Source organism: Oratosquilla oratoria, chromosome 12 (genome assembly GCF_046742065.1).
Source record: "Oratosquilla oratoria isolate Oo_2021 chromosome 12, ASM4674206v1, whole genome shotgun sequence".
In the NCBI taxonomy this organism is placed as follows: domain Eukaryota; kingdom Metazoa; phylum Arthropoda; class Malacostraca; order Stomatopoda; family Squillidae; genus Oratosquilla; species Oratosquilla oratoria.
This window is the reverse complement of record NC_134788.1, coordinates 47,666,632-47,676,119: the sequence shown is the minus strand read 5'-3', so window position 1 is coordinate 47,676,119 and position 9,488 is coordinate 47,666,632. Positions and strand designations below refer to the sequence as shown.

General features: G+C 35.5%; 1 long non-coding RNA gene across 1 annotated transcript; it reads left to right on the top strand.

Annotated features, from left to right (window-relative positions):
• Positions 1 to 1,136: 1,136 nt before the first annotated feature.
• On the top strand, positions 1,137 to 4,043 carry LOC143030747 (uncharacterized). Its single transcript, XR_012966929.1, has 3 exons — positions 1,137 to 1,221; positions 2,465 to 3,207; positions 3,325 to 4,043. It is a non-coding gene; the product is annotated as an uncharacterized LOC143030747 (long non-coding RNA).
• The last annotated feature ends 5,445 nt before the right edge of the window (positions 4,044 to 9,488 follow it).

The following is a 9,488-nucleotide window of genomic DNA, read 5'->3' as shown; positions in this document are numbered from 1 at the left end:
AGATTGGAATTGAATGTAACTTCTCCATCGGATGGTTGAACAACTTTAAGATTCATAATGGCATAAGGAAGCTGGAAATCAGTTGAGAACTTTGTTCAGCGGGTCATGAGGCAGCCGAAAATTATGCAGCTCAACTCAAGTTGGATTCAAGGAAAAGGAGGCTATTGGATTCAAGTACAAGGACCAGATTACTATTCTTCCATGTGCTCACATGACTGGAATCAAGTTTACCTTCTTTGTGATTGGCAAATTTAAGAAACTCAGGGCATTTAAAAATTGTCCATCATTTGCCAGTCCATTATAATGCCAATAACAATGCATGGATGACAGCACAACTTTTCAAGTAGTGGTTCTTCCATCCCTTTGTAGTGGAAGTGAAGGAGCATCTTCATCACCAGGGGTTAAGTGAAGATTCCAAAGTCCTTCCCATACTGGACAACTGCAGGGCTCATTCTCATGCAGACGAACTGGTTTTAGGTAACATCTTTGTTGCCTACCTGCCTCCATATGTGACTTTGCTTATTCAGTCTATGGACCAGGGAATCATTCAGACCTTTAAGCATTTCTACAGGGGGCAACTTTATTTGCAAACTTGTGAATACCGACGTTGATGTGCCCCAGTTTCAGAAGGACTTCAACATCAAGGATGCTGTACTTGCTGCTGCACTTGCTTGGAAGAATGTGAAACAGTCTACCATTTGGAGGTGTTGGCATAAGCATTGGCCAGAAATGGTATTCGAGGAGTAAGACAATGACAACAACGAAGAGGACTTTTTAGGTTTCAATATGGCTATAGCTTCAGGATGTGCAGTAACTAACACTGGTATTCTTAAAAAAATCTTTCCCTTGAAAACCAAGGGAAAGAAATATCTAAGGATTTTTCATTCTTAAACATTTCTTTCCACTCATGAATGAAAAATACTGTACTTCCCTTGAGAGACATATGTTATTGGAAAAGGAAAGAAATTTCTAACCCATCCCTTCAATATTTCCTTGGTAATATTTTTGGATGGAGTATTAATATCTTCTTTATAATATCATGATATAAAAAAAGTACAATATAATTTTATAATATAAAAAAAATACTGGAGTTAAAGATTAAACATTTCAGTTTGGTCATTTATGAAGACCTTACTGTTAAGACACAACTTCTGGCCATCAAGTGTCAACAAACAATTACCCATGTACCTACTGGACGTAATATTACAGCAGTCTCATCTGGTAAGTACTTTATATATATATATATATATATATATATATATATATATATATATATATATATATATATATATATATATATATATATATATATAGAAGAAAAATAAGCAAATAAAACTATTTAATGATGATAACAATATAATGAAAATAACTGGAACAGTACCATAGGCTACGAGTATCAATATTAGGCCTATATAGTAGCTTAATGTCATTTCTACGTATGCTAGGCCAAAATTTTTAGCTATCAATAATTCTCTTATCATTTGAGTTTAATAAATAAAAATTGTGCATTCAGTACAGATTTTGGGGTAAAATGAAAATTGTGTATTCAGTACAGATCTTGGGGGTAATTCTTACCAATAGGTCCGTTTCAGATTTGTGGTTTAACCTTGCTAAATCGCTAGACACCCAATTGATATCTACAGTAAACATGATGATAATGTGAAAAAAAAAACTACAACCACCCAACAATCTGAATGGGACCTGCTGGGAAGTGTGTACACAAAATAGGTAAAAATGAAGAATGATGTGTGAATATCACTTAGAATAATGTTAAATATATTGATTTTCCAAAAGACAAGTCAAGAACTGAGGTTAACAATGCTAACAATCCTTGAAATTGAAAAAAGCAAGCCAAGATTTTGAAACTTGAAAAGTAAAAAAAAAACCTGTCACAAGAGATAATAGGGCACTAGCCTAACCATGTACACTCCTAACCTGTCAATGAATTGAGTAATTCTGAGATGGGGGGGGGGGCTGTGCCTCCCTCCCTTTTATTGGTGGGTTCTCTGCACCCCACACCCCTGTTTCTTATGAGATCCAAACAAATGTGATAGAAAATTTTGCAGGAAGTCAGAAATTTTCATATTAATTCCCCTCAACGCCACATGAAATTAACAGAGAAATGTCAGATTAATATTTAAATATAGGCTACAGGCTGTACTGTAGTAAATGTAAAAACCCCAAGAATCTTTAAATATACTGTATAACACGGCATGCAGATTTACTACGGGCAATGTATATAATGACTACCTTCAGAATCTAAAAGAAAAATCACAATAAAACCCAAACTCGGTAATTTTGCATTTTTCTTATTCAAGTCATAAACACAAGGTGTTTTGACTCCTGGAACCCCATTTACAAAACATTATTTATCCTAATCTAATGTACCCTAGCATATTTCATTAATGCCTAATTTCTGGATCTTTTGTTATGGCTGTCTCAAAACACATTTATGCTATTTCAGGGAAATGGAGCTGACAGATTTGGATTTACAATGGGATTTGGATATCAACCGTTGGGAGGAAATGCTCCATTGCCTAAATGAGAGACCAAGACGTTGCTTGTGTAGAACTGTTGTAGACAGGATGAACCATTTCAGGTGATGACTGAAGAGGAGTTTGTAGAATGCTTCTGGCTTAAGGAGGACACTGTTAAAAATATGATAAATGATCTTCAAAATCATCTGGTAGCAACAGTTGACCAGAGGGGATGTGACTCTCCAGTAGCCTATATGATTTTGTCAATCAAAACTGTGTAAGTGCTGCAAATTGAAAAAAAATCTGGTATGTCTACAGTGCCATACATTTTTCTCTGTTCAATATCAGTATGTAAAATTCATCATGGATATGCAGGTCTGTGAAACCTTGCATTAATATCTGCCTGTAGTGTTCCTTGTGGTATTAATAGTCTCTTGTGGTATTCAGTGTTAAGCAGGGAGGGCTCCAAGGGTATGTGATTGGAGGGGGGGGATTAAGCCAGATGTGCCACTTTTGAATAGCAATTTTCCTGCTGTTATATGTTAAAAATTCCAAAGCAGAAAACCATTAATAATAAGAGTTTCTCACAACTGGAGATTAGTCTGATATAATCACTATATTGATGATGGCATAATGATTATAAACTTCAATGCAGCTGACACTTGTGAGTGGGAATGCAAGGAAAAGAAAAGTGAAATAGCTGTCTGCCATGATAGTACCTGTGTAACAAGTGAGTTATTTCTTTGTTCCCCAAGTGTGATGAAATTAATTTATCAGTAGGATTTATGGTGAAAGATGCTGTGATTAAGTGGTCTCTAATATATATATATATTTTTTTTAATTCCAGAATCACCTGTTCCCCCTCATGGACAAGGGAGTTGACTGTTATATTATGCATTTCTTCACAGATGATGCAAAAATATTAAAGAAAGTATCAACAGGTGAGGACTGTGACTCATTACAATCAGACCTGGATACAATCTGGAAATGGACTCAAAAGTGGGAGGTGAACTTTGATATCAAGAAGTGTAGCATAATGGAGTTTGGCAAGAGAAAAACAGAATTTAAAAAAAAATTACAAAATTTGTGAAAATGAAGTACAAAAAAAGTGCACTTGGAGAGGGACCTTGGAGTGATAATCAGCAATGTCATGACACAAGACAGACATATCAATAAAATAGTTGGTGAAACCTACAAACTACTAAGGTCAATGAAAGTGGTATTTGAATACTTGGATGAAGAAATTATTAAAAAAGTATTAGTCACACTGATCAGACCAAAACTGGAATATGCAGCAACAATATGGACACCCAGTACTAAAAAGAATATAAAAAAACTAGAAAGAATACAGAGAGCAACGACAAAGTTGGCACCAACTCTTTCCAAATTAACTTACGAACAAAGATTATCGAAATTAAAACTACCAACACTGGAGCAAAGAAGGGAAAGAGGTGATCTATTGACTATAGAATCACGAAAGGAATGGAAATCCTTCACAGAAAAGATTGACTAGAAAATGACAATGGAAGAACAAGAGGTCATGAAAAAAAAAAAAAAAGGACAGCTATAGAAAAAAGAATAGTTTCCCACACAGATTGCTGGACACATGGAATAACTTGGATGAAAAAACAGTATGTGCAAACACTATTCATGATTTTAAGAAAAACTTGATGCTGAAAGATACAATGACGGGTCACCACGAGCATAGCTCCCTTCCCGTATAATACAACTAGGTAAATCTGGAAGTGGTAATTGCACTTGGGTGAATGGTGACAGGAACCAATCAAAATGTCGTGGGAGAGGGCTACGGTGTCTCCCAATCTACTATTAGCAGATGCCTCTCCCGAGTGGCCAGAGGTGTAGCAGGATTGAGGCCTTGATATGTAAAATTTCCTGAAATCCAGGAACTGTAGATTATTATGCAAGATTTTTATATAAGTAGGATACCTGCACATACATTGCCATATTGAAGCCAACATGCAACAATGCAGAGTATTTTAGATGTAGAAAAGGAAATTTCTCAATGTTCAAGCAATATGTGGGACAAAAAAAAAAAAGAATTATAATGTATATTGGCCAGGCAGAGTGCATGATAGCCAAGTATTTTGAAAGTCAAATTTATCAGGTATTTGGGGTAGGAGAATACCCTGGTCATCTTGGTGACAGTGGGTATCCATGTACAATATATCTGCTAACACCTCTTTAGCACCTGCAAGACAAGCATGGAGAGACATATAATTTTAGCTACATCAAAACAAAAAATGCAATAGAAAGAGCTTCTGGTGTGTTGAAAAAAAATTGCATATTTAGGTAAAGTTATGAGGACAGACTAGGAGACAACAAAAGCAATAATTGTTGCTTCATTCGTTCTTCACAATTTGGCTGTGACAACTAGATTAATTGATCCTGCTCAGATTCATAATGTGAATGATAGGGAATACAATGTTGGTGCTGTGGCTTATAATGAAATCCACAATACAGAAGACCAGGCTAAGAGAAGAGAAATAATCAGGAACTATTCTTAAGACTGTGAGAGCCATACTTCTACTCATTTGTCAACCAATGAGTGGGTGAAGAGCTGTATGGGCTCAGCCCTTCTTTGCTTCCACAAGGATTCGAACCCTTGCTGCTGAGGCTGTAGCCTTGATAGGAAGCCACGCTAACCAGTCAGCTATGGAGACCTTTGCTTTGACTATGTGACTAAGAATATGATAAACCTGCAACTTGGATTATCATAAATTATTTCCACCTTTATTCATTGTATACATGTCATTAATTAGGAACTCTGCAAATATTCATCAATAAAGATACAATAGTTAACATATCATTAACCTTACTAACTTTCATTATAATCAAGGGTTAAGGAAAACAGAATTAGGCATAGATACTGTAAGACTTTTTTTATTCTTATTTTACTAAACACAAATAGGCAACCATAATCATCTATTCTGAGAGAGGAAGAACTAAACTTGATAACGTAACCACTTTACCACTATTGCACTCTAATAATTGTTTAGTGGAAAAAGAACACCTGAGTTCAGTAATGCTTATAGAATAATTTTTCTACGCAGATTTTGCTTTCTCCAATTCTAACAGGGCCGTTTCCTTTTGAATTTTTAGAATTTCTAGGTTGTACTCTGCAGTCTGTCTAGCTTTTTCTAAATCTAAAATTGCTGTTTCCTTGTGAAGTTTTAAAATATCTAGATTGTATTCGGCTGTCTGTCGTTTTACCTCTGCTTCAAGAAGTTTTTCTTTTAAGATCTTCCTTTCTATATCTAAAGCTTCTGTATAAAAATCCTCCTTATCCTTTGAAAATGAGTCCGTGGGGGAAAACTTTAAAGATCTACCCAGTTTCCTTTTCTTAGGTGGTGTAGGGTCAAACGTACTATGTTTGGAAACTGAGGCAGAATTTGCAGAAGCGTTACCATTTTCTTGCGAAGTTTCTGTCCAGTAAGGTGAAGGAATAGGGTGCAACTCCTCTCCATACACTACCTCTACATTACAATCAGGGGCATTGATTATTGATCGTGTAGGGCTTCCAGTTCCCAGAATGTCATCATCTGGAGGTGCACTGGCAGAGTCACAATCAAACATGTTCCCCGTGTCATGGATCTCCTCCTGTATAAGGTCAAGATCTTTTGCTGTTCCCTCAGGATCTGGAGTTGCTGGGGGGCCACCACCGGTCTTCTTTATTTTTGGTTTCTGTCTGTCATGGTCATCTTTGACTCTGCAAAGAACATAGGACTACGTCAGGAGCTTCAGCTTACAGATTGGGAGACAAAATTAAGTGAGACCTGTAGATCAGATGTGGGAAATATTTCAAAATACGCTCACTAAGATGATTCATACTTACATTCCATTTAAGGACAGACGTCCCCCAAATCACGCTCACCCAAAGTGGCTCGACAAAGAAACTGAAAAAAGTATTGCTAAAAAGAGACAGGCTTTTAAGAAATGTAAGTGCTCGGGTGCATATAATGACTATGAAAGTTATGTATCAATACAGAGAGATTTAGAAAGACAAAAAAAAAAGAAAAAAAAAAAAAAATGACAATATGAAATGAATATCACTGATAAATCCAAAGAGAATCCCAAAGAATTCTACAGTTACCTTAGAGAGAAAAAGGTTGTTAGGAATCACATTGGTCCACTACTGTCTTCTGATGGTCAACTTGAATATTTTAAACAATTATCATAGCTCGGTATTCGTAAACAAAACATCTCAAAGTGAACTCCAAACTAAAACCTGTAAAAAGTCTAGGGTAAACTTACTACGGTAAATATAACTCAAAGTTAATAAAACACCAGGGCCTGGTGGTTGGCATCCAAAAATCTTAAAGGAAATGAAAAATGAGATTGTTGTTCCATTAGAAATTATTTTCAAGAAATCCATCATATCCGGAGATGTCCCAAGAGAATGGAAGCTAGCTAACGTTACTCCCATATTCAAAAAAGGTGACAAAAAGAAACCTAATAACTATAGGCCTATAAGTTTGACTTCAATTGTAGGAAAAATAATGGAAACTATCATCAGAGATGCTATCGAACATCATTTAGAAAGTAACCATTTGATAAATGATAGCCAGCATGGTTTCAGACAGAAATGTTCTTGCGTGACTAACTTACTCAAATTCTACAACACAGTTATCTCGAATTATGACAAAAGAAACAATATAGATTTAATATATCTAGACTTTGCAAAAGCTTTTGATACCGTCCCCCACAAAAGACTACTTACTAAATTAGCTTCACACAGAATAAGTGGTAGCCTATTAAGTTGGACTAGTAATTGGTTGAATGATCGAAAACAGAGAGTTGTTTTAAATGGAAAAACTTCTAGATGGAAAAATGTTACAAGTGGAGTTCCTCAGGGTTCCATTCTTGGGCCACTTCTATTCATAGTATATATAAATTATATAGACCATGGACTAAAATCTACTGTTTCCAAATTTGCTGATGATACAAAACTGTGCGGAATGGCAAATGATCACTTAAAGCAGTTAGATATTCAAGAAGATTTAGATAAATTACAGCAGTGGTCTGAAAAGTGGCACTAGTAAATACAAGGTAATGCACATAGGTAAAAATAACAGTAAGTACGATTACAAGTTATTTGGAAATTCGTTAACAAAAGTGGATAGTGAAAAGGATCTCAGCGTAATTATCAGTAACAATCTCAAATCATCTAAGCAGTGTATTTCAGCCTCTGAGAAAGCAAATAAGATTCTAGGACTGATTGTGCAATCTTTTGACTTCAAAAGTCCATCTCTCATTAACAAGCTATATAAATCATTAGTTTGTCCACATTTGGAATATGCTGTTTCTGTATGGTCACTGAATCTCATTAAAGACATTGACAGATTGGAAAAAGTACAATGGCAAGCCACAAAACTGATTCCAAATATCAAAAATAAATCATATGAAAATTGACTAAAACATATTAATCTGTTTTCCCTAAAAAGAGGTGACTTGATACAGGTCTTTAAAATGCTAAAGGGAATTGACAACATCAAAAGTGACAAAATTTTCACACTGAATGAGAATCAAAAAGAAACAATGGTCTCAAACTGTCTGGAAATAGATTCAATTTGGAAGTGGGTAGAAACAACTTTGCCAACTGTGTGGTTAATGAATGGAATAAACTTCCTGCAGAGGCAGTGCAATGTAATTCAGTTCGAATCTTTAAGAATCATTTAGATAAACATGTAAACAAGAGGCTGTAATGATTATTATTTATCTTATATGTTTTTGTTTTGTTATCATTTGTCTGTTTGATTCTCATTTATTATTAGTTATATGTCAATTTATTATTATTTACTATTTACCTGTTTGTTTTTTGTTTGTGCCTATGCATTTATTTATGTATTTCATTTGATACATTAATATAGTTGTTATTTATTTATTATTATCATTAGGATTTTTTTTTTGCATCTGACCTAGATATAGACCAAAAGGTCTCCTGTCGGCATGCTCCCCCTTTGTAATCCTTTGTAATATTAACTATGAAAATAGAAATAAGTTTACCTATACTGAAATTAAAAAATTTTTTAGACAGTGAAGATGCAACACCAGTGCCCTAACCTTAAATTCCTTAATAGTTTTTCCCAGTCATAAAATTGTTTAATCATGTTTAAATAGAATCCTTTGATAAAAAAGTTTTATGTGAATTTTGACCAGTGCAACAGATATTTGAACTATGGTAAAATCAGACTGTACAAATATGGAAGCTTACTTTTTCATGTAATTTTTGTGTTGTATTTTCTAATGACAAGTCTTAGCTTGCTATGAATCATTAAAACCTGGGCAAATCTGTAATTACTGCCCAAGGGTAAGGTAAAGGTAAGGTTAGGTTAGGACAAAGGGGAGTGTGGGGTGGCTGAGCCCCCCACAAATGAAAGGGGGTGCATGCAGCCCACCCCCATCTAGGAATCAATCAATTCAGTGACAGGTTTGGCAAGTGTACAAGGTTAAGCTGCCCGATGTCTTAAAAATTGGTTCCTTTTGTGACAAGAAAAATGTAGACGGGGGGGGGGGGTTTGGCAGCCCCCCACCTCACCAATAAAAGAGGGTGGGTGGAGAGCACGGGTTAGGTAAGTGTACAAGGCTAGGCTAGTGCCCCATAATGTTGACTTGCAGGCATTTATTTCAGGTTAGGTTGGGCCCCCCTCATGAATATTTTGACATCTAAAGGCAGGACATATCCAGGAAAATCTGAATGTATGGCAACCATAAACTAGCATATGCAAGATTTTGCTCTCTACTTTAGGCTAGGCCTAATTTCAAAATCTAGCTACTTACACCCCTATTTGGACATGTTGAAATGATTTTCCTTTTACTGTATAATGTATATATACTTACTTCGGTTTTATGCGATCCCATATCTTCTTTAGTTGCTTGGCAGTCCTTGGTACCTTGCCAATTCTTGTTGTATTGAATGCCTTTGCTATTTCCTCCCATGTTTCGTTCTTCCGAGCCACCATCTTTCCATCAGATCTCCTATCATTTACAATT